Source organism: Podarcis gaigeae (genome assembly GCF_964106915.1).
Source record: "Podarcis gaigeae genome assembly, chromosome: 2".
Taxonomy (NCBI): domain Eukaryota; kingdom Metazoa; phylum Chordata; class Lepidosauria; order Squamata; family Lacertidae; genus Podarcis; species Podarcis gaigeae.
Window position 1 is genome coordinate 103,955,031 of NC_139679.1, and position 26,295 is coordinate 103,981,325.

The following is a 26,295-nucleotide window of genomic DNA, read 5'->3' on the forward strand; positions in this document are numbered from 1 at the left end:
AAGGCTTCAGTGGTGTGGGGTGGCACGGCGGCATGTTCCTGTTTTACCTCAGGTGGTAAAACGGGATGCGCTGTCTCTGGACAGAAGGAAGGGAGACCAACAGTAGGTGGAGTCAGAGCCACCCCATGATTGGTTGTAAGAAGGTTGGAAGTAAGAAGGCAGCCCAAATGGACCACCCTCCACTGGTCAGAGATTGGGTCTACACAGAACGAGGCGGTAGAATGCTGAGGTTGGTGGAGTGGCTTGTACCACTTCAAATTACAAGTAGGGGAATGTCGCCTTTGAATGCTCCTTCATGTTGACCAAGTAGTGCTGTGCTGGAATTTGTCCTCCAAGTTTCTCAAAGCTTTTCTTCCCCTATGAAAGAGGCTACTTGTCTGGAGCTCCGGGGTACCGTGGGGATTTTTAAAAATGGTGGCTCCCCACACTCAGCTACCTTTCATGGAGGGGTAGGCAGGGCACATGCTAGTGTTTGTGGGCTGCAGCTGCCCACGGGTCCCTGTGTTGACAGACACCAGGCCATATTGCTAGGTCTGTGGTTTGGGGTGGAGGCCCTTGGGACTGTTGCTATCTTGAGAGATGAAGCAGCGCTGAGACAACAAGCACTCTTTATCTGGGCCAGGGAAGCTGAGGGCATCTCAGCCACTAGTCTTTGCTGGTTTTTTTGGTTAACAGCACCTTTTGTTTTTAAGCTTTATTATTAAGATTTCCCTATAATACAGTAAAATTGCAGCTACAGAAGATACAAATCGAATACAGTGGTATCTCGGGTTAAGAACTTAATTCATTCTGGAGGCCTGTTCTTAACCTGAAACTGTTCTTAACCTGAAGCACCACTTTAGCTAATGGGGACTCCTGCTGCCACCGCGCCACCGCTGCATGATTTCTGTTCTTATGCTGAAGGAAAGTTCTTAACCTGAGGTAATATTTCTGGGTTAGCGGAGTCTGTAACCTGAAGCGCATGTAACCTGAAGTATATGTAACCCGAGGTACCACTGTACTTAAAATACGGAGTCCTCTCCTAAAAGTAATTCTTGGACCTTGCCACTCACAGCCTCTCACTATGGGAGACCAATATTTCTCTGTCTCCTACCCAGGGTCCTCCATCAACTCTATATCCCCTCCCCCACAAGTATGTAATTTCTGGACCCTAATAAAGGCCCCGGACATAGGACCCCAAAGAAAGTCTTTATTTCAGTCAACAGCATTTTTTAAACAATGGAACTTCCCTCAGCACAGAGCCCAACTTCTGCTACTGAATCTTGCCATAGCCGTTGCCTGGCTTTCATTCTGCTTTCCCCTCTGATTCTCTCCCTATACAGTCCTCAAAATATTGTTTGTTTCATGTAAACAAATCAGAGGTTATCCCCAGATGGGCTTGCAAGGAAGTCAAGAGAGGAGCTTTTGATTTCGCTAGCCATTATCTGAGCCCACTTTGTGTAGACTACCACTTGGAAAAACATAGTTGGATCTAGTGTAGCTTCCCTAAAATAACAATTGCTGCTGTTTCTAATATTTGTCCAGATAATATATTTGGTGATTAACTGAAGTGTTTCCATCAGACTTCTGTTTATTTTGCAGCTTCCAGTGTAATTATTATGCTGATTTTATGATATTCGTTGTTGAACATGAAAATGATTTCAAACACACAGTGGTTGTTTTGCTTCAGCCTCAGTAGCCTCAGTAGGAATAAAGAGACTTACAGTTTTATGAACTGGAATGGTGCATTTTGGAGTTTGGCATTTTCTAGAATAGTTCTAAGTTGTCTTTGGGTGCAAGTATGGGTAATGATTTTGAAATCAAAATGTATGCTATGACATATATTTTTGAGCTGACCCAGCCTTGATTTGAACAGAGCTCTAGCAAAATTGTGGAATTATATATGCTGGTTTTCTTACCAAATGTAGTCTTCATCCATAGCATTTTAAGATTAAAAAAACAGTGTAAGGAAAATAAAATGCTTATTCTGCTGTGGGTGGCATTCAACTCAGTTTTACTCAAAGGAGACCCATGGAAATTCATGAACATGACTAAGTTATGTCCATTAATTACAGTGGGCCTACTCTTTCAGTAAAAGTTTGGTTGACTGTCAACCTATGAAAGTTGCAACTAACACTGCAGGCAAATACGGATGCCGTGTTGTGTGGCCAAAAGGATTTTCACCCTTATTTGTTTGGATCTAGGTTATGAGTTTTCTCCTCGGTTAGAGCCAGAAGGTATATTGCTGAGAACTGGCATTGGGGGGTTGCGTACAAAATTGGCTGCGCCCAAGGTCTTTGTGTTAATGCTAATTAGGCAGGTAAAAAGCAGAATATTTCATTTGATCCAGTGTGTGAACATTAACATCCCACCACCCTGAAATTGCTAGCAGCTAAGTTGGAGTTCGTGGAGTTATTAAATATAATGAGGGCTCTCGCGCTTTGTGATGGTGCTCACTGGATGTTTACAAAGAAAAAGCTTATGTCTTGCATTCTGCATTGGGGATATTTTTTTTATTTTCATTTTTATTACATTTCCTGACTTCAGTATCTAGGTCAGTCTATGAGAGAGGGGAATTTTATGACAGACTCCCCAAGAAGGATACAGGAAGACTGAATGTAGTTTTGTCCTTCTCTCTTTCTAACCTTTGCCATTCTTACCACCCCCTCCCTGGTCAATTTAATAGGAAGGAACAGTAGGAAGAAACACAAGCTTTGTTGTAGGTTAAAGGTACTCTGCATCTGGGTCCCTTCAGACTTCATGAATTGCTCATGTTGTTAATGTAGTGCCATAGATGTATGTGGACCTTTACAGAGTAACTGTCTGAGGTGCAAAATATGGGAGACAACAGAGGAGCGCAGAGGAAAATGGAGATAAGAGCAACAGGAGAAGAATATGCATTCATTTATTTTGGGTAGCGGGGAGGCTGCAGATCTCCAGTTGTTGCTGTACTCCAGATCCCAGGCAGCATGATCAGTGGTCATGGATGATGGGAGTTGTAGTTCAGCAACATATGCTGGACTGCTGTCTCATTCAAAAAATTAATAGTGCTTTTGCTGGTGATGTTGGCAGGTGGAACAGTCAAGGAAGGGTTTGGTAGCAGCAGAGATAATTGACAGCTCCCCTTCTCAAGTTACTTAAGGTGTGAAGGGGAATCAAAAGGTGGCATGTTTTTTTGAGGAGGGGGTGGGGGGATGTCATTTTGAGCCACTTGTGTCCCATGGCAATACCAGGTCAGCTAGAACTGGATGGAACTCAGTTCCGGCACCTCTCAGGCAGGTGCCATTGCCATTCTAAGAGAACAAGGGAAGCATTCCTGTTGAGTTCCAGAACCTCTTTTTCTAGAAAAATAGCACTAGGCAACACCATTCACAAATTAAAAAGTTATCTCTGGCTCACACTGTATTATCATATGAAAGTCTTCCAGGTGTATTGACGTTTCCCCCCTTTAAAACTACAAACTCTCTTCTGCAGAAAATGATGTTCCAATCCCCCCCGCCATATTTCACTGGCTTTTCTATTCGGTTTTTCCTCCTCCCCCAACTCTCTTTTAAAGTTTTCTTTGTAAAACTACAAGCTGAGGGTCAACACTACCTCTCTTTTTTCTCTCTCAACAGGAGCAGAAAATTTTCTCTCTCAAGACTTTCTAGTGCTAGAAGAGGCCCTGAGGCAGGACAAGCAAAAAACGGTAGGAAATACAGACCTTTGTGTAAAAAATGTGTGATACCTCATGGGAGACGCAAATAGTTCACAACAGATATTTACCAGGCCAAAGTGAAGCTTCAGAAGATCTTTGGCTTTGCCAACAAAGGCAAAAAGTAAAACGCAAATAACTTGGAATCACATCTTTTCTTCTAATTCATGTGTCATCTCTTGGGCACCATTCACACATTTATTGGGTCACTATTACAATTTAAATGGTGGAGGAATGTGTTTGCTTCCCTCGCCTCAAACACACAGTGCAGTGGATTGTCAATGTAAAAGTTCATGCATGCAGCAGCTGGCCAAGACATTGCATTCTTTGACCCTCTCTTTCGAGGAAATGAGGCAAATGGCTGGAGGACTCAGGCCCTATTTTATATTAGAAGTCTGTATATGTATGTTGGGTGAACTTGCATTCCTATTCCTCATGAAAGATTTGTCCAGCCAGATAATCTAGCCCAGGGGTTGGCAACCTAAGGCCTGTGGGCCGGATGCGGCCCAATCGCCTTCTCAATCCGGCCCACAGATGATCCAGGAATCAGTGTGTTTTTACATGAGTAGAATGTGTCCTTTTATTTAAAATGCATCTCTGGGTTATTTGTGGGGCATAGAAATTTGTTCATTCCCCCCCCCCCAAAATATAGTCCAGCCTACCACGTCTGAGGGGCAGTGGACCGGCCCACGGCTGAAAAGGTTGCTGACCCCTGACCTTGCCTATGTCTGTCCATGTACCATGGTGTGTCAGATGAAGTCTTTGACGCTGCATCGAATCCATGTTGCCTTAATATGTGAGAGGTGCTGAGGTGAAAATAGAGCTGGTTGCATTCTGAGATACTGGGCTTCTGTGTTTGATACTTGATTCTGTAAACTTGAATTGTACTCACATAGTAAAACCATGTGAAGTGAATGTGTAAGAGCATAATCGTGGTGGCTTGTCCCCAGCCGTATGTGAATGGGTGCACAGAGTTTCTGACTTTTTATTCGCTTGGGCATTGACTAATTTATAGATTGTGTCTGTGTGTATTTAGTTTTTGTAAATCAACCGGAAAATAGTTTTTTAAAATGAATATAGGTTAAATAACTACCTCATTTTGTTCCCCACTGATTAGACTTTTTTGTGTTTTGTTTGGGTGGGTGATTTGCTCCAGATTAGTAAACGGAAGAGGAATCTGCCAGTGTGCGTGTAAACATTGCTTCTGCTCCCAAAATAAGTCTGTTCTTCCTTCTCCTCCACATTTCACATTCTTTTCAAGGAAATGGCTGCTTCTCCTTGCCATATTTCCAGCAGAGAAAATCAGAGTCATGGGCTGCAGTGACAGCCCTATTGTGTTTTAAAGATGATTAAGAAGGCAGCACTTCTGAGACTAGATTTATTTATATTACCTAACGAAAGATTCACAGTCCCATATATATTTCAGAATTGGACTTTCCTCGAAGCCCCATCAGTAACTGGCTGATGAATTGCATCATTTGAGGCCTGACGGAAGAACGGCTGGGTGATACTTCAAGAGGACTGAAGACATTATAAAAACCCTTGTAATAGACTTAATGCTTTGTACCAACAAACTGCACCAAGGCTGCACATTCCTAGGCAGGCAAATGCTTCGTGGCACAGTTTTCACATGCATCTGAAGGACAAAGGCAAGGACACATTTTAGGACTCAAATGGACTGTGCCCTCTTCATTTAACCCTTGCAAACACATGATTTAATAGGCTTTCTAATGGGCACATTTAGGTACTTGACCTAACCGGTGACTGAGCAGTCGTAATTTGATTTGATTTATTATATTTCTGTGCCACTTTTCATTCAGAAGAATCGCAAAGCGTCTTATAAACAGTAAATAACAATGACATAACAGAACATCAGAAATACAGCACAAATCAAACAGAACAATTATATAATAATTATATAATAATACTGAGGGCAACTTGGTGCCAGGAAGCCATGTTGCTGTAGTCCTTACAAGAGGATTGGCTTCTGAGTGTGTGATGCTGTGTTTTGAATACAGATTTGTCTGTGTGTTGGGTCTGTACTATGAGCCAGCTTGGACGAATAATGTAGTCAGGAATGAAAGCAAGAGCACACTTTACGCTTCCTCACAAGCCAGCACACCTGCCCCATTTCTGATCCCACCATGCAGGAATGTAACATTTTAATGGTGCCCACACACAGGCAGTCCAATGCACCCATTTAACATGGTTAATCTCTCCAATAATACATTTTATACTAAGCCTACTAATGTTGGGTCATGCACGCCCCATCTTAAGTCCCTATTATGCCTGAACTGCCAATGGCGTTGGAAGTTGGGCGGGCTGGTGGTGAGAGAGAGTAAGACATATGTTTGCTCCTCAACAGGGAGCAGTAACAGAAAGCATTGTCTAATTTGTCTCTGTAGTGTTAGCTATTGCATCTGACAGCTCTGTTGTCTCATGTCATGCTGGGCGCTCCAGCAGCTGGCAGAGGAATGTGACAACCTCTAAGAGCAGAGCAGAGCAGAGCAGAGCAGAATGATTCTGGATCTGTCAAATATTGGGCAACAGTATCTTGCTGTACATAGCTCTTGGCTTGCCAGGCTCAGATTTGAAAAGGACTCAAGTTTTTATGCAGGCAGAGTCCAGTTGGACAGTTGGTTGTGAGTCACCTGACTGTGACTCAGCAGATCTTTGGACAGAACCATTCTTAGGTCTGGATTTGAGGGTTTGTGCAGTAGATTTCTGCTCTGGTGATTGGCTTTGCTTGTTACTCACTGAACTGTCTGATAAAGCTCCATACTAAGATTCAACCTTGCATCCCCGCCCCACCACCATTAAGTGTCTCATCCTCGTAGTTGCAAAGATGCATCTTAAAACATTATGGAGGAACTGTTGCAGGGAAATAGGGTAATAAGCAAAAAACCCAATCCTAACTCATTATAACTTTTCACTCTCACGATGTTTAGGTTTGTACATCAATATTTTCCCCCAAAGCTGAGTGATCTTAGGTTTTTATTGATTTTGCTTAACAATCTTACATAAAATGGAAATTAAATGAAAGTTAGTAATAAAGGAGAATGACATATACATGACTCATATATATATATATATATATATATATATATATATATATATATATATTGGTTTTGGTGTCCTCGGGTGTCTTCCCGTGTAAAAGTTGGGGTGTCTAGGCGACGTTTCGACGAGGTCTCACTCGTCATCTTCAGGCTGGTGCTTTCGGCTTCTTGTTACTGGAACAGAGCGGGATCTCAATGTTTGAGTTCCTATAAATACTGTAGAGGGGGTGTGGTGTCTAGCCTCCAATGTTCTGGGCAGAGAGGAAGTTCCCAGGCTAGTGTGCCTTTTCTTCTTTTGTTCCTTAATTACTTGAGAGATACCTTGAGTGATTTCTTGAGTGATATCCTGAGTACCACTTAGGTGGGTCATTAGGTGTGGATTAGTTGCTAAAGTCTTTGTGTCTTGACCTCTTGAACTTTGTGAAGAGTTTTCCTGAGAAGATGGCTGTATTGCACTTAGTTGTGCTTTGGCTTGGCTTCGTGTATAGGGGCGAGCTGTGGTTTTGTGGCTTGTGTCAGCCAGATCTGTGTAGGGATTGCAGGGGGGTGCAGCATCCGGAGGTGCCACCATGGATTGGCTACTGGATGGTGTCAGTAATTCATCTGTGGAGAGGGTCTGGGTTTGGGTCTGGTGTGGTTGATTGGTGTTGGCGTTCTGTGTGCCTCTGGATCTGGTGTCAGTTTTTGTGGGGAGGGCTAATTTCCAGATGTCTGGCAAGCGGGATGTGTCGTCACGCTTGTTCATGTTGTGAGGGTGTTTCTCTATCTCGATGGCTTCCATGATTATTCTCTTGTGGTGATGTTCCGTGTTAAAGAGCAATTTGGAATCTGCAAAATTAATTTCGTGTCCTGTTTCTTTCATGTGTTGGAAAAGAGAGGAAGTTTTTTCTTCTTTTTTGACGGCATTCTTGTGTTCTGCGATACGTGCATTTATTCGTCTGTTTGTTTGTCCAATGTACGTGGCTGGGCAGACTTTGCAGGGTATTTCATAGATCCCTTGGTTTTCCAACTGGATTTTATCCTTGGGGTTTCTGAGGATATTGGCTATTTTTTGGTTGGTGCAAAAGGCTGTTTTGATATTGTGTTTATGGAGGATTTTGCTAATTTTATCTGTAGTGCCCTTGATATAAGGAAGGAGGGCCATGCCATTGTTTTCTTCTGTGTCTTGGTTTTTGGGGGGTGTTTCCTTTTGGATTAGCTTCGTAATCCTGTTTTGCTGGTATCCATTGGCAATTAACACATTTGAGAGATTCTGTAACTCAGTTGTCAAGTGGTCTTTGTCAGCCAGGCGTTTGGTTCTGGAGATGAGAGTCTTGGCTACGGAGTTTATTTGTGCAGGGTGGTGGTGTGATTGTGCATGTAAGTAGCGGTTGGTGTGTGTTTTTTTCTGGTAGATAGTGTGTCCTAGGGAGCCATCAGGTTTTTTGTAGATTAGGACGTCAAGGAAGGGAAGTTGGTTGTTGGTTGACGACACCTTTGTAATTTGGCCACACGGGAAGGAAAAACTAGATAGCTTCCTCACACATCTCAACAACTTACACCCCAAAATACAATTCACTATGGAAATAGAAGCCAACAACCAACTTCCCTTCCTTGACGTCCTAATCTACAAAAAACCTGATGGCTCCCTAGGACACACTATCTACCAGAAAAAAAACACACACCAACCGCTACTTACATGCACAATCACACCACCACCCTGCACAAATAAACTCCGTAGCCAAGACTCTCATCTCCAGAACCAAACGCCTGGCTGACAAAGACCACTTGACAACTGAGTTACAGAATCTCTCAAATGTGTTAATTGCCAATGGATACCAGCAAAACAGGATTACGAAGCTAATCCAAAAGGAAACACCCCCCAAAAACCAAGACACAGAAGAAAACAATGGCATGGCCCTCCTTCCTTATATCAAGGGCACTACAGATAAAATTAGCAAAATCCTCCATAAACACAATATCAAAACAGCCTTTTGCACCAACCAAAAAATAGCCAATATCCTCAGAAACCCCAAGGATAAAATCCAGTTGGAAAACCAAGGGATCTATGAAATACCCTGCAAAGTCTGCCCAGCCACGTACATTGGACAAACAAACAGACGAATAAATGCACGTATCGCAGAACACAAGAATGCCGTCAAAAAAGAAGAAAAAACTTCCTCTCTTTTCCAACACATGAAAGAAACAGGACACGAAATTAATTTTGCAGATTCCAAATTGCTCTTTAACACGGAACATCACCACAAGAGAATAATCATGGAAGCCATCGAGATAGAGAAACACCCTCACAACATGAACAAGCGTGACGACACATCCCGCTTGCCAGACATCTGGAAATTAGCCCTCCCCACAAAAACTGACACCAGATCCAGAGGCACACAGAACGCCAACACCAATCAACCACACCAGACCCAAACCCAGACCCTCTCCACAGATGAATTACTGACACCATCCAGTAGCCAATCCATGGTGGCACCTCCGGATGCTGCACCCCCCTGCAATCCCTACACAGATCTGGCTGACACAAGCCACAAAACCACAGCTCGCCCCTATACACGAAGCCAAGCCAAAGCACAACTAAGTGCAATACAGCCATCTTCTCAGGAAAACTCTTCACAAAGTTCAAGAGGTCAAGACACAAAGACTTTAGCAACTAATCCACACCTAATGACCCACCTAAGTGGTACTCAGGATATCACTCAAGAAATCACTCAAGGTATCTCTCAAGTAATTAAGGAACAAAAGAAGAAAAGGCACACTAGCCTGGGAACTTCCTCTCTGCCCAGAACATTGGAGGCTAGACACCACACCCCCTCTACAGTATTTATAGGAACTCAAACATTGAGATCCCGCTCTGTTCCAGTAACAAGAAGCCGAAAGCACCAGCCTGAAGATGACGAGTGAGACCTCGTCGAAACGTCGCCTAGACACCCCAACTTTTACACGGGAAGACACCCGAGGACACCAAAACCTGCATTCCTGTACCCGTGAAAATCTACGAAAGCATATATATATATATATATATATATATGCACCCTAACCAGTATGCTATAGAATACCAATCATCCTACAAGAAGAAATTAGCTGGCACAAAAATATCTTAGGAGGAGGATGACACATTCATACTCAACATGTCATAAATGAGATAAAACTAGGAGGAGAAAGCAGAAGTTTTTGTTGAAACATTCCAGTCACCCAGAAGCTGACTAGTATTTTGCAACTAAGGGAGCAATTTCAGGCAATATGTCCAGCAACCTGAGCTGAGGAGACGCCATGTTGATATATATGAAACATGAAGCTGATTTATGATGGAATCCCCCCCTTTCCCTCCATTTTTGGCACGGCACTAAAGAAATTGGGCTGGATCGAGACCAACCTGGTCACTCTTAATTCTCCCTGAAATTAATAGGGCTTGGTTAGTCATAACAAACTTCTCAACAAAGTTGAGTTCAATAGGACCTAACTGGGACTGGATCTAATCCGATGGCCATCCCTTTGTGGTAATATTTCACCATGGTTATCCTCTGAGCATTCCCTTCCCACTGTGTAAAGAACCTCAAGCCTTTAGCTAGTGTGCAGCATTGTCTCCAACCTCCTTTGGCCACAACATAAATGGAGAATTTGTTGTCAGGCTGAAGCTCCATTCATCCTTGATCACTGAGCATATTGGCTAGGGATGATAGGAACTGACTTTTGGAGGACCACATGTTCCCCATTCTTGCTGTAAGATTTCCAGTACTTATTAATGTAAAGAGAAAAAATGTGCACTGCATGTATTGAGTTTCACTGATCTCAGCAGAGCTTTGAAATAGGTGTGCATGGGATTGAAGTCTCAGGGTGCTAATCACTGACCTTTCCTGAAAGGTGAAACTAAGGTAAGGGGCTTCAACAAATACGGTGGGGGCAGCACTGAAGTTTCAGAATTAGGATAATATATTGAAAGTAGCTGTCGTTATTTATATACCACCTGTACGTGATAGTCTATATTGAAATTGTTTGAAGTACACAGTGGCACAATATTCCTAAGCCAAGAAAGCAGAAATATTGAAAGGTTTTTTTTTCTGATAGAAAGGAGCACTTTTGATGCAATGGCTTTATGCATATCATGAAATTATTGCCTGGGAGCTTTCCTTTCCTTTATAAGAGGCAGAAATAACTTTTTTGATTGTGCCTTTGGGCACAGATGCTTTAGAATCCTATTTGCCAAATTGATTCCTGAGCAATTTGCTTTGGGTGAAGAAGTGTGTGTGTGTGTGTGTGTGTGTGTGTGTGTGTGTGTGTGTTAGATTTCATATGAAGGATCTGGCTGAAGTACACTGCTAGACAGGATTAGGGGGGGGAACTATTATTCTTTTCTGAACCTACTGCCTTCTCTTATGAAAACAACTAAATATTAAATCACACATATCGATGATTTATTCCCAAACTTCTTCATTTGCCTTCTGCAAAGTAAACATTAATTGCTGTGTGATGCTGTTCACCTTGTGAATGTTTAAGGGAAACACTCCCACTCGCAAACAAGCCACAAAGCCTGTTGCCCATAAGAATGAAAGATTAAGAGCCAGTTCTGTTCTGCAATAAAATACTCTGTTGTCAAGACTGAGATTTCCCTGTGGTGGGAAATAGTCAGTGTTGCAAGGAAGCTCCTCTGAAGTGTTCAGTTTTTTTTTTTTTTTTAAAAAGGTGCTATTTTGTGATGGTGTAAAAAGCTTTTCACCTGAGGACAAAATTATCTTGAATCTCTATTGTGTTAGCCAATAAAGCCATACAGCTGAAAATATCAAAGCTGAGGTTTGATTCATCTGCTTTTCTTGCCAGCTAGTGTAATCACAGCCAACTGGGTTTGCAGCAGAACGTGACTGGGGCCAATACTTTAAATTTGTTCCAGGGCTGCCATATTTTTCATCAAGCCAGGAGTGTGGTGATGCTGGAGTCAACTGCATGATGGACCACCTTCATCCAGGGGTGCCCTCCAGATGTTGCTGGATGTGGCGTTTGTCTATGCGTTTGAAAATATCTGTACAGGGGGAGAGAAAGAGTTAATAGGTAGACCAACAGAAAAGCCAGAGGCGGAGCCTACCTGTTTATAAAAGGGCTTAGCCCGAGGTTTATTTAGCTGGTTGGTTGGTTGGGAAAAGGCAGTTGGGAAAGCAGTTGGCAGACAGATGGAAATAGAGAGACAGTGCAGTTGGTTCTTGTGTGAGGGGAGGTAGAAGAGTTAGAGACAGAATAAAAGAAGACTAAGACGGTAAAGGGTAACAGTGTTTCGAATGCATTTAAAGTTTATCTGTGTTTGCAATAAAATACAATCTTCATTGTTAACGTAAGAACCTGACTGAGACTGATTTACCGGGGAGGACCTGGTTGGTGGCAGCGGATAGTGGTGTACGGGTCAATAGTCTGTGAGACGACCGGGGGCTCCGTATGAATGCCACACTACACTACTCCTACCTGACCATTAGTCATTCTGGCTGGGGCTAATGACCCCCCTGATATATCCATTCTGCAAGGATGCCATCAGATATGAAGTCAACCGTCACAATGTGTTAGGGAAAATAATATTCCCAATCAGAACCTATCTGATCACCATATTAAATGTATGGGCAGTAATAGTTCAGGGTGTGTAGGGTGTTAGGGGAGGGGTAGTACCTCTGGCAAGGGACACATTACGCATCTTCTGCAGCCGTTTGTCCACTTTGGGCCTCCACCTTTCACTTAGCCCTCACCTGTTGGCTCCTAGAAGCTGTCAGCATGCAACAGCGGCCACACTCCAGGAACAGCTTCAACTGGCTGGCTAATGGTAGCCACTGGGTCTCAAACCTTCAGTGAGTTAGGGATTTCCCCTGCAGGCTCCGGCAGATGGAGCGGACGAGACCAACAGTGGGTCCAGTGGTCAGGAAGGTGGTTTTGCTGTAGAGCAGTGGTTCTCAACCTGTTGGTCCCCAGATGTTGTTGGACTACAGCTCCCATCATTCCTAGCCAGCATGACCAGTGGTCAGGGATGATGGGAGTTGTAGTCCAGCATCTGGGGACCCACAGGTTGAGAACCACTGCTGTAGAGGGAAGTGAGGGGTAGATGGGACTCCTAAACCTGGAAAGGTAGCCTACCTAGGAGAAGGAAAAACTCTGATCCTAGACCTCCATTGCCTTGTGGGTTACCTTCGGGAGAAGAAAGGGCTAAGGAGTAAACCCCACATTTTAGTCCCTAAAATGGTTGGATGGCGCCTTGTATGCCTCCTTCCAGAAACTCCTACAGACACCAAACATATTGCTCTGCTTTCCTTTGGACCACATCAGTGAGGCTGAACGGGGGGTGGTGGGTCTTGTTGTCTGGGCAGCCCAGGACCTCCATACACACTGCCCAGGCTTGCATCCTGGAGAGCTATCCCTCCCAGTTTGATGTCATCCGCAAATACGGTGAGCATCCCCTCGATTCCTTCATCCAAGTCATTTATAAAGACTTTGAACCACAATGGGCCCAGGACAAACTTACACACATGACAACTTTTTTCAAGGTCCTTAAGAATTTCAATAAATAAATGAATAAATAAAAAATGTCAGGGAGCATATACTTTGCTTGAACTTGGTATTATTTGAATTACAGGAATTACTACTGAAACTGGCCCTCGAGTTTATTAGTTTTCTACCATTTCCTAATTATTGTTTGGTCTAAAAACCAAACATTGAGCATTCATTCCCTCCCCCCCCAAAAAATGCCTATGGACATTGGAAAGACCTGTGGCTACTGTCCCTGAGTTAGATAATCTGTGCATAAATCTGGTATTTGTATTTTGTTCATGTGCACAGGTATCCAATGACGGAATAGATAGGAAAAGGGTATTAGGTGAATTTTGCATTCTAACAATCAGCTACATATTCACATTTCAAGCCACATAGCACCTTGTTAAAATCTACTTTATATCCCTTTTGCAGTATGACATTGGTCATTTGTGAGGATTACAGACATTTGAAAATGAATCACAAGGTACTAATGTTTACAAAACACGATTTTATACTGGTATCAGTACAAAATGCCGTTTCTCAGAGTATGGTTTTGATACAGCTGAATTTCTCTATCTGTCTGACTATTTCTCAATCAGTGGTATCAGACATAGTATAAATATAGAATAACTTCACTGGATTTGTACAGTATAGTGACACAACGAGCCATCCTAAATTATGTTATACAGTGGTACCTCAGCTTACAAACAGCTTACAAACACAGACACTTTGGGTTACAGACTCTGCTAACCCGGAAGTAGTACCTCGGTTTAAGCACTTTGCCGCAGGATGAGAACGGAAATCGTATGCCGGGACGCCCCATTAGCTAAAGTGGTACCTCAGGTTGAGAATGGTTTCAGGTTCAGAATGGACCTCCGGAAGTTCGTAACCAGAGGTACCACTGTACATATTAAACTTCTGTGTGCAGCCTTCTCTATGGCACTAAAAGTACTGCAGAGATGTATTGAACCCCCCACCGCCGCCAAGCCAATATGTCTTATTTAGCTGATCAATGTAGGTGTTAAATGTAAATTACTCTAACGTTAGACTTTCAGCAGTTCTAAGCAATAAGGTGAGAAGATATTTTGTTTTGGTAGTCTCAAGTTTACAGCAAGACACAACTATGAAAACAAATTAAGGAAGGTAATATGTAGAATTGAGTGTCTGGTGTTAATAATTCTAATAATGCAATCTCAAGATGCCACATATGTTTGATATTCTGGGCAGGTGTTCTAAAGAATATGTTGAGAATGGGTGTTTTCAGAATTTTAAAATATTTTGTTAATTCAGAATGCTAACTTCTATGCTGACTTTTTTTGCATAATTGTGTAAATTAAAATTAATAACAGTGTTTAGAGCTCTGGCAGTGCATACTGAGGCCTTCCAGACTAAATGCTGATGAAATGTACCTCAGGGTACTCCGAACAGAAGGGACTGGGGAAATAAGAAATGTGCCTTATGTCACAGAGGGTACACAGTTATAACCTTTGTAGGCACTGGAACTTTCCCAGAGGGAAAAGTAATTGACCCAGATGTCTTCCTGGGAAGCACTTCTGTTGTCAGAAGATTGCTGTTGGACAGCCTTTTAACAGCTACAGGCAGGTGTTGGAAAAACTGTGATGCTTGCCAAATGTCCACCTGTAATGTATTGCTATGGAAATGGCATGTGCACTACAATTGCAGGTACCTTTTGGACAGTGCCTGTGACATCACTGCGAATCGCATTGCAAACTGAATGTCCCATCTACATCCATCATTTTCAATGCCCTCCTTTTAAAGGTATGATTCCCGTTTCCCCCAATACTAAAACATGGATTATTATTTTTTAACCCAATGTCTCTCAAATAGCCTTTTCTAGTAGTGAACAATATTATCCTGGCCCTTTCTATTATGTGACAATACAGCTTTTGATAACAGAGTCACCATAAAAGTTAAGCACTGAGAATCATTATCCCCATAGGAAAATGAGTTTGCGTGGAAATGCATTTGAATAATCCTTATTTTATTGGATTTGAGAATAAACCAATTGCTTTCTAACTTTTGGAGCCAAAATGAAAACTAAGTGGTAGATGTTTATTTTTGATTCAGATTTGTTGTGGCCAATGGCTAGTGCAATAAAGTTATTTGGACTGGAAGAGGTAAATGCAGTGGACATATATATTTTTTATTAAATTTTCTAAATTACATTTCATTTAAACAACCTTAAATCAACGACTTCCCTTCTTCTCTTTCGGTGGTTGATTTTGCATACCATACATCCCTGCATATTTTGCATGAACGAAACCATTCAATAATCCATTGTTACATCCATCAAAACCTAATTTATCTTAATGCTACCAGCGTTTTTAAAGGAACATAATTTTTACCCATATATTCAGCAAACATTTCCCAGTCTTCTTTAAACGTGCATTCTTCTTGTTCACTTATTCTGTATGTTAAGTCTGCAAGCTGCACATTTTCCATCAGTTTAAGTAGCCATTCTTCTTTGGTTGGGACCTCACTTGTTTTCCATTTTTGGGCTAACAAGACATGGGCCGCGGTAGTGGCGTACATAAATAGTCTTTTTTGACACCTGGGAATTTCCCTCTGAATTAGCAAGAGCCATTTTCGAATCTTAGCAGATGCCAGAATATATTTTTGTTTTCAGTTCTTGATTACTTTGCTGTTTGTTCCCACTTACCCCACTTCAGACTTTCTCGACAGGTGAGCTTGCCATGTTAAACAATGGCCATAGGTTAATCATACATGGTATTCTACAGAAAACACGCCACCACCATACCGTATCATATGTACTATCCCTTCTCTTCTGTTTGGTTACCCTAACCGAATCACAAGAATCCTTGCACGGCTCACCTGTGGCAGGGGTACGCATTATAAGCCGATATTTATGGGTGAGGACAGGGGCTGATCTACTATGAAACTAATGAATTTTAAGCTTCCGGGTCCCTAATCCTGGAGGGGCCCCAGAGGCAAATTTATTTCACATTGCTTAAAATATTTGTGTCTCGTAGGCCCAGTTTGAGTGGCAAGACTCAAACTGTTCAATTTTTCGTATAGATTTCAACTATTCCAAAGTTTGACAGGCAGCAGTACAGACATTGTAAAGGTGTGGTGATCTGCTGTGGAGCAATCTCATTGAAGAAGATAACAGTGGTTACCCAGACGTCATTGTTGGTTGCAATGGGGCTCCCTTGACCGTTCAAGCTTCATCCCCCCCCCAAATGTAAGTCCGCCACTGGGTGATGGGGATGGAGACTGCATCCAGTAGTGGGGGAACACAGGTGAAACAAGATGGCCCTTATCCCTAAGCCTTGTTCTTTGTAGTTTCAAGCATGGTGTCAAGGTGATTGTGTATCTTCTGAGGGACGTGGCGGAACTCAGAGTTGCATCTCTACAAGTAGAGATGGATTGGCTGTTTTTAACAATGCCATCACTGACTCCTGTGGCATAAACAGGAGGATAGACAGTGGAGACCAACACTTACTGTTGTTGTGATTACTCTTTCAGGGAAATGTAAGACCATTTGAATGGGGCTATTAATATATAAAAGCAACCTCTGTGTGTCATGCTTTCTGGGTGGCAGAACATTCTTAAATCATCCTTCTGGTTTCTGCTTATGGGGTCTTCCCACAAATACCCATCACACACTTGATGTCAGCGACTGGGCAGAGGAGGAGTGGTGGAGACCACCTCTGCAGCCTGACCCTTCCAGAGAAGAAGAAGACAGTTCAGAATTACAACAGGGGTTTGAGGGAGATCACAGCTCAGAGGCAGATGAGGAAAGCTGTGAAATAATGAGAGAGGAGGAGGAGGAAGAAGCACCAGGGGGTGACAGTTGACGGACACAGTGTCTTTAGAAAGCATTCTAGACCCCTCTCTCGCAGAACCCAGCGAGCATTGAAAGCAAAGAGCTGAAAGGCAGAGGGCACTTTTCATTTTTTAAAAAACATTTTTTATTAAGAGTTTTGTTAATACAATAGAGAAAAGACAGAATAAACAGATAATAGACAGAAAAAAGAACAAACATAAAATTTAACATCTTATAATACTCATCTTTTCTTCATCTTTTGGACTTCCTCACATCTCCCGCTCTTGCATTCCAATTTACAAAACTTTAGCCAGCAACTTATCACCTTGTTTCAAATCTTATTATACACATTTCCAATATTTTGTCCCTAACTTTGAATACTTTTATCTAGGTCTTAGGTTCCTAATTTTAACACAATGTTTATTCAAAATTTCTCTTTTTCTCATATATTTCACTCATTCTCATAATTTTTATCAACTAACTCAATGGGCCCTGTTATTTTCAATTCTCTCATCCTTCTTAGCACTCATATAGTTTACAATGTTTTTGTAGATAGTCCTTAAATTTCTTCCAGTCCTCTTCCACGGCTTCCTCTCCCAGGTCTCGGATTCTGCCGGTCATTTCTGCAAGCTCCATGTAGTCCATCAGTTGCATCTGCCATTACTCCAGCGTGGGCAAATCTTGAGTTTTCCAATATTTGGCAACTAGTATCCTTGCTGCTGTTGTTGCATACATAAATAGTGTTCGATCATTCTTTAACACCGGCAGAGGGCACTTTTCAGCACCCTTAGCGATGATGCATGAAGAAGTGGGAGAGACGGAGGGGGTGGAGGCTCACTCAGGACAACGCCATTATTCCAAGAGGCTGCATTCCCAAGCCTCTCTCTGTAAATACTGAAGAAAAAGCAGTTGGTAAGTACTTTTCCTTGTCTTATCCGTCCCTGGCAACCTGCCGTGGGGGTTGGTTTCTCTGCCGCCTGACACTTGAGAGGGGTAAAGGGGAATTCACTTTTGTGCCGTAGTATCATATTGGTGACTCTTGTCAAGCAATACAAACTTTGTTACCACACATTTCTTTTCCTTATACACTGTAAAGGTAAAGGTAAAGGTAAAGGGACCCCTGGCCATTAGGTCCAGTCGTGGCCAACTCTGGGGTTGCAGCGCTCATCTCGCTTTATTGGCCGAGGGAGCCAGTGTACAGCTTCCGGGTCATGTGGCCAGCATGACTAAGCCGCTTCTAGCGAGCCAGAGCAGCGCACAGAAACGCCGTTTACCTTCCCGCAGAAGTGGTACCTATTTATCTACTTGCACTTTGAGGTGCTTTCAAACTGCTAGGTGGTTAGGAGCAGGGACCGAGCAATGGGAACTCACCCCGTCACGGGGATTCGAACCACCGACCTTCTGATTGGCAAGTCCTAGGCTCTGTAGAATAATAGTCCCCCCCCCAATCCTGTCTAACAGTGTACTTCAGCCACCTGTGTCCCACCTTATACTTAGTTACCACTTAGTTATTTTAAGTTTTATACCAGTTCTTTTTGTATCGGTTTTATACCAGTGAAAAGCTTTACATTTTCTCGATGAATTTCATTTTGCTGCTGTCCACGCTGCTATCCATGTTAGTACCTGAACAACGAAACAAAAAGTCTCATCCCTTAAATAGTCTGCAGTCCCTTTTGGTTTTATAACATCTTCAGCACTGAAAAGTGTATCGTCTGCTCCTTCACCCGCGTCATTAATGGAAGATGTGGAACATTCTAGATCTTGCACTGACCCCTGTACAGTGTAGCTGGTTAAGTCTTTCCGGTCCGGCAAATGCATGGATTGTTTATATCTATTACTCGTGGGCCTGCAATCCCCTTCTTTAAACTTAAATAGCATTCCAATTATGAAGTGGAATCTGCAGGAAGGAAAATTGGAGCAACAAGAACAGCTGCAACAAACTAAGTCGTGACATGTAATAAGAAACAGATGATTTATTTCTGTTCAGTAAGAAACTACTTTCATTATAAGAAAACAGCAACAGACACCCTTCATTTGGATACCTTAGTAAATTTTCTCCTGTGGATACTTCAGACTTTATTAACCTTAAGGGCTTGTAATTGGAATGAATGGCATCAATTGTATGCAGTCATTTATATCTTCAGTGTGAGGGATATGGCAGCATTGCACACAGTTGCACCAGGGATTTGATGTGTTACTGAAAGCCAGGTAAACGGCAGAACAACAATAAAAGAAAATCAATAGCATATGGGGCAAGGGAACATAATGTTTAATGCACAAAATGTGCAATGTCCAAGGAAGATCACCACTGAGATTTGGGCTACCAAGTCAGTTACAGCTTCCAGAAATGCATTTGTACAACAGACACAAACAGGTTGATTTTGGAATGCCATACGTGGCCTAGTATTCAAAGAGGAACAGAGCAAAATAAACAGAATAATAGATAATAATATTACTTGGGCAACAGGAACGATTGGTTGCCTAAATGGGAAGAACTGTACGAGTGTTCCAAGCTTGTCACATGTCATTCTGTGCTCAAGAACATAATAGCAGCATTCCAGCCATGGCTTAGCACTTTGAAGTCCCATTGATTGAAACAGGAGAATTTAATTGTGTGCTTAACTCTCCTGCAGAAATCAATGGGACTTGAAGATGCTTTGGCTGGATTGTACCCAAAGTCTTTCAAGATGATCAGTTTCACTTCCTGATCAATCAGACTTTTAAAAGTCTCTCACAAGGACAACAGTCTTGAGATGGCTTGTTCTTCTAACTAGATCAGGTTCTGCAGCCCTTTAAAAATTGAGCTAAAGCATGTCTATGACAGCAGACTGAACAAGAAGCCTGTCTCTTTTTTCCCCCACGTAAAAATTCTGCTACCCATCCATAGTCCTTTGAGATAGCATGGACTGTAAATCTAAATAAATGTTAAAGCAGTGAAGGAAAACATCTGTAAAAAAGATTGAAAGGCTTTTGTAGAAGCCCCTGAGGTCTGACTGCATCTCACAGTTGATATATAAAAGTTTTCACTGGGTGCATTTGCTAAAAAGGCTCTGAGAAAAATGTTTTCAAGGGTGGAAAAGGCCTGGTGTCAGATGCTCGAAAGAGTTGGGCTTCTATTTATTTTGTGATGCAGAAGCCACTGTAGGCAGGGTGCATTAAAAAATAAAATAAAATCGTGTTTGCGTCATGAGGACTGAAGCAGTTTCGTTACCAGCATGAAACAATCATACCCCAGTCATGGTTACTTGGAACTTAATGTGTTTCAGAAGGATGAGGCCTGATTCTGTGGGTCCGCTTCAGTTGCCGTGACTGGAAGCAATATTTTGATGGCTTCCCCTTTCTAGCTATAGGCATGGATGGAAGGGAAATGAGAGCTGCTTGGCCCCTTCCTTGAAGATGATGAGCAACCAGACCTGAATAGGTGACCTTATATGACAGGAGAATGTATTTCGATGTGTTTTTGTTGAGGTGAATGAAACAGTGTGGTTCCATGTTCTCATAGTGCCCATTACACCTTGTTCTGTGTACAGTGGTATCTCGGGATGTGAATAGGATCCGTTCCAGAGCCCCCTTTGCATCCGGAACAGAACGCAAGATGCGACGGCGCGCCTGCACGTGTGTGGGTCGCATTTCGCTGCTTCCGCGCATGCGTCATTTTGAGCGTCTGGACATGTGCGAGCGGCGAAACCCGGAAGTAACGCGCCCCATTACTTCTGGGTTGCCGCGGAGCGCAACTTGAACACGCTCAACCCAAAGCACATTTAACTCGAGGTATGACTGTACTTGACTTTTTTTAATGAAAACCATGAAGAAATTGAATGGGAATTTGGATTGTTACATTTAGATAAGATCATGTATCATGTATTGTTAGCCATTATATTCCCCCAAAGATGAATGAGCAGAAAAAACTCGCCGTGCATACAAACACTTAAATAATTTAGCAGCCATAAAGGAGGCAATTGATACATTAAAATACATAAGAGCTAACCCATTTTTAATGCTTCAGTGAAGTAATCTGAAATAAAGATGTACAGAAGAAGAGAGCGCATAAGCCTGCTGTTTACATTATGTGGATTATACATAAGGTCATAAAGAAACTGACAGGCGTTTTATGGCTTTATTGCTTTGTTGTGTAGATCATCGGGAATGTATAAGTGTAATTTCAATGGAGACAGAGGCTTTTGCTTGCACTTTTAAGATGGTTATTATTGAGAATCAATATGCCACGGTTCCAATGAGGGGCGTTTTGTTTTTTTTAATACTTGAAAAAGAAAAGAGCAAAGCAAGGAATAAAGAAGAAAGTAGGGGCAAAGCAAGCAACTCTGCCTCTTTGGCCTGCTGTGGACATACTCCTTAGCAAGGTGGGTTGCAGGATGAAGAGAAAATTCTCCAGTTTTGTTGTTGTTGTTGTTTAGTCGTTTAGTCGTGTCCGACTCTTCGTGACCCCATGGACCAGAGCATGCCAGGCACTCCTGTCTTCCACTGCCTCCTGCAGTTTGGTCAAACTCATGCTGGTAGCTTCGAGAACACTGTCCAACCATCTCATCCTCTGTCGTCCCCTTCTCCCAACATCAGGGTCTTTTCCAGGGAGTCTTCTCTTCTCATGAGGTGGCCAAAGTATTGGAGCCTCAGCTTCACAATCTGTCCTTCCAGTGAGCACTCAGGGCTGATTTCCAGTTTTAACAACCATCAAATGTTAGGTGAGTACAGGGGTTTTTTTTGCCCCAGAGAGAACTTGCCAGAACTCAGTTCCGGCCCCTCTCAGGTGGGCGCCATTGCCATTCTAAGAGAACGAGGGAAGCGTTCATGGTGAGTTCTGACACCTTTTTTTCTCCCCCCAAAAAAGAGGTTCTCACTGGGTGAGTACCATGTTTAAAGCTAACTAGGGTTCCTGATGGGAGCCAGGATCCACCAGTTCTGCCTCCCATCCACATCTTGTATTGATCTTGAGGATCCCTAGACTCTCATGAGTTGTCTTTTTTTTGGGGGGGGGGGAATGATGCAGACTGAAGGACAGATTGTGGAAATGGGGGGGAGGGGCTTCTACATGAGTGGAACTCCACTAGCATTTTTCTGGATCCAGCCCATTGACTTTAGCACAATGCTTAATTGCGGTTCACAGTGAAGCCTAGAATTTGCTCCCAAGAAGAAAAGGACAAGAGGGGGAGGAAATGTGTGATCCTGTGTCCCACTCCCAGTGTCACAAACCTAGTCTGTGTGACAACACCTAGCTGTTAGGGGGTTTCATTTTATTTTTGTTGGGCATTACCAAAAATAAACACATGAAATGAAATGAAACTTCTCTGCTCTCAGGTGTACTGCACCAACAAACCATAAGGATTGCCTTTAAATTTTCAGAATTGCTCATTCTACTTAGCGAGAGTAGCTGTTGAACGCAGGTCCTGTTTGTAGGCTGCTTGTGGGTTAGCCACTGTAAGAGCAGGATGTTGGACCAAGTGAGTCATTGGTCTGATCCAGCAGGGCTCTTATGTTCTAATGCTGCCACATCCTATTTTTACATCCTGGTGTCTTGTCAGACTCTTCCAGTGTACAGTTTTACAAGAATAGCAATTCATCATTGTTGTCTTATGCATCTGTGACTTAAAATGTTGCCTTCCGTGTTCCATTTCCTATGCTCTCAAGCCGCATTCATCGAGCACAGTGGGACATAAAACTCGCTGATTCTATATTGGTCTACCGCTGCAAAGCAATACAGTAGCACCTAGTGCACCTAGTGCAAATTTAGCATCTAATAATTGTCAGTCACTAGTAAGGTCACGATGCCAATTGCTCAATATACCATAATTGCTAACTTGTTCAAGACTGTACACAACAGGTTACAATGCAAGTTGTCCTTTGCTTAGCCAACTGATGCCTCATAGTGTCAGTCCATTTTTGCTAAGCTCCAAATCAAGCCTTGAAGTGAGATTGAATCTCTGCCCTGCAGCCTGCCTCTGGCATTATCACTCCTCTGTCCTCTGCATTTCGTACAATATGACTTCACTCGCTCATGGACCATAATGCTTCCGATTTCACCAGCCGATCTATTTTTATGCTACGTACACTATTTCTCGCTGCAGAGCTTGAACAGCAGACCTTAAAGAGAGGAGAAAAGACATAGGAATTTATTATTAATCTCTGTGCAATTAGTACAATTTATGTGGGTGTTTGTTTTGCAGGTCTACGGGCATATCACACCGATGTACGATACGCCATGGCTTCTACAACCTCATTTAATTAATAAATAAATGGACACCGTTATTCTCTGCACCTTCTTTGGCTAAATGATTGCCTCTGACTCTGCACTGCCTGTGACATGTTCTATTTGCTTATCGCAGAAGACTTTAGATTTTGCATTAGCCTCGTGGGAAATTCACGAATGCCTTTCTTTTCGCTCCATTGAAAACAAATGTAGAATTTTACTAAGCTTTCAAAGAACTGTATGCAGCCCATCTGGGGAAACGGGTTGCGCTATCAATAGCTCAGGCAGGTTTTCACTCTTCCCCTCACTCTTAGGTGTCCTTGATTTTAATCCTTGGGGGCTGCGAGCATCCCTTTTCAACTTGAATTAAACAGCTGCCATAGTTGCAGAACGAAGACTTGCAATGTGCTTCTTAATGGTACTGCCATTCAGGTTTTTGTTTTTTTTTAAAGTAATTTTAGGGTTGTGTTGATCTGGAGGACAAAACCATGGTATGATGTTAGATTTCAGGTCTTGAATACTGTTGAGTAGCCCATAGACCAGTTTAGTTGAGCAACAGCTTGGCTTTAGTCTTCCCTCTCTCCAGTATTTGCCCTGATATGCTAAAGTTCCAACAGAGGAGCTAAACAGCATGGCCCTATATTCCATGGAGTCCTCTGCCGCACCAAAAGATGCCGTTTGCATTCAAAGCATTGTGTGTGTGTGTATCTTCAAGAGTTTTCTAACAAGAATGATCGTTCTAACAAAAGAAGCAGAACAGACAGTAGTTAGAGATGCTTGAGGCATCTGTTCGCTATGTTTCCTCTGCACTAAAAGAACCGGTGGGTCTTTTACATTTCAGATCTAAGGAGACTAAATGCCTAGGTGAAGTTTTGGCATTTATGAACACTCACATCCCACAGCATCAAGGTGTGGGTATAGTGCAGTTCAATGGAGAGACTTGAAAGCCATTTGCTTGCATTTCCCAGCACATCAATTGCAAATCAGGACTGAAAGATTTGAAGTCAGAGGAAAAATTCTTCCAGAATAAGAGTTCATCCTCTTGGCAATAAATTATAAAAACCATGATGCGAGAGAGTGTTTTCTTTTTGTTTCAACTGGCAATGTCAGAGACCATTTCAGGATTTCCTCCCCTAATATATCTATCCTAGTATTCTTTCTGAACCTCCCCCACTCCCCCTGCTTACAATCCTCTATACTTCTGCAAACCATGTCCCTTTGGGTATGGCAGAAAGACTTCAATTGATTTTATTAGAAAGGATTAAAATTTCCACCCTTTTCATTCAACCTTGTATGCAAAACAAAACACAAATTGGGTGTCATGTTTTATCCTGTAGAGTCAAACGTTCATACATTTAAAAATTGAATAGATGCAGAGATTAGACTGTTGTAGAGGCATTCCTTTTAGATTGGCATTTGATGTAATTTTTTAAAAAAGGAATCTTAGAATCTGCTGAGTCCCCTTGACTGAGCATCTTTGATCTTGTGAGCATTCTAGTTGCACAGGGGGAAGCTTTCAGTAGTGCGATGTTGCCAAAAAGCACACTGAAGAAAGGGATCATAGACTAATGGAATTGTAAAGTTGGAAGGGACCCCAAGAGTCATCTAGTCCAACTTTCTGCAATGTAGGAGTCTCTGCAATGCAGTGCTAAGTGAAGAACAAATCTTGGTTGCAGCTCATTGTTTGGAATGAGACAAACCAAGAGCTCAAGATTTGTCATAAACGCTAATCCAAACCATGGGTTAGTTCTGGGTAGCACTGAGGCAGCAGGAGTGGAGAGCAGCAAAGTGGCTGTGATTTTTCCTCCAAGCACACACACACACACACAGCCATGTTTTGGCTTAGCATCACTGGTTGACCAGGCCAGTGAAGGCTGGGAAGCTGAGTGCAAGGAGAAGCAAGGACAAAAGGGAGATACGTGTGATGCACCCAGCTGTAACACTCCCTTGGAGAGGAAAACTTTAGAGCAAAAAGGCCAGTTACATAAAGAACGCCAGCCCAACCTAGATAAGTCAAAGACAGGACACTCCAGTAGCTCATTGGTTGATCTTGAAATTCACCATCCATTACCCTGGCTGGAACCCGATCAGCCATCGCCAAGTGACGCTCCGCCCAAGGGAAATGCGACACACAGACAAACAGAGAAATTTAATTGTCTTTGACGAAGACCCCCCAATTGCCTTAGCAAATGTCACCAGGGTCCATGGATTAATAATCGACCCCCCGGAGTAGCAGAGGAAATACATCAGGGGCTTCAAGTGATAGTCAACCTTCTGATATGCACCTAGCTTGACTTTATGCCACGGCTGGGAACCTGGTGCAGAATTCCTCTTTGCAGTTGTTATCATGGAATGTGGCAGGGTGGTTTTCTAAGCTATGTCTCCCTGATTTCACAAAGTTAATATAGTCTGTTTACATGAAACCTGGTCATCACGTCACATTGAATTTCCAGGTTTTAATGCCTTTTCTGTTCCAGCAACCAAAAGCCACAAGAAAGGTAGGCCCTTGGGTTGATTGTTAAACCTAGCAGTGGCATAGCATGGGGGGTGCAGGGGGGGCCGGCCGCACTGGGCGCAACATCTGGGGGTTAGGGGGCGCAAATCCATGGGTTAGGGGGCGCAAATTACTTGCCTTGCCCAGGGTGCTGACAACTCACGCTACGCCACTGAAACCTAGTGGCTCCCCGTATAAAAAGTGAACATATCCTGTCAACAAAAGGGAGCTATAGATCAGAGGCAGAGTTAAGGGGACTGAAGATGCAGAGACCAAGAACGAGGTAGTGAACCATTGAGCTCTTAGGCAATGGGCGAGAAGAGAACATTGGAGGATGTGGGAATGTTGTCTGGCAGAATGCCAAGGGGTAGAGTGAGGCCACCAAGAAAAATAAAATAATATAAAATGCAGTTGGGAGGATCAGTTTCACATACTGATTTGAATTCACTAGCCTCATCTGTGGCTGTGTGCACCTAGCACTCATTCATTTCAGAGGCATTAATATTAGTGTACATTCATTTGTGCCCCGATCATTCAACGGGTCATGGTAATAATTGC

General features: G+C 42.7%; 1 protein-coding gene across 4 annotated transcripts in view; it reads left to right on the plus strand.

Annotated features, from left to right (window-relative positions):
* The window catches only part of FHIT (fragile histidine triad diadenosine triphosphatase), a 1,048,842-nt gene that overhangs the window by 234,232 nt on the left and 788,315 nt on the right, over positions 1-26,295 (plus strand). For 3 of the 4 annotated variants that reach the window (XM_083725434.1, XM_083725435.1, XM_083725436.1), the window contains one exon: positions 3,597-3,667. The exons of the other annotated variant lie outside the window; for it this stretch is intronic. The gene's annotated coding sequence lies outside the window, so the exon portion shown is untranslated. The remainder of the gene's footprint in view (positions 1-3,596; positions 3,668-26,295) is intronic. 4 annotated transcript variants of the gene reach the window in all.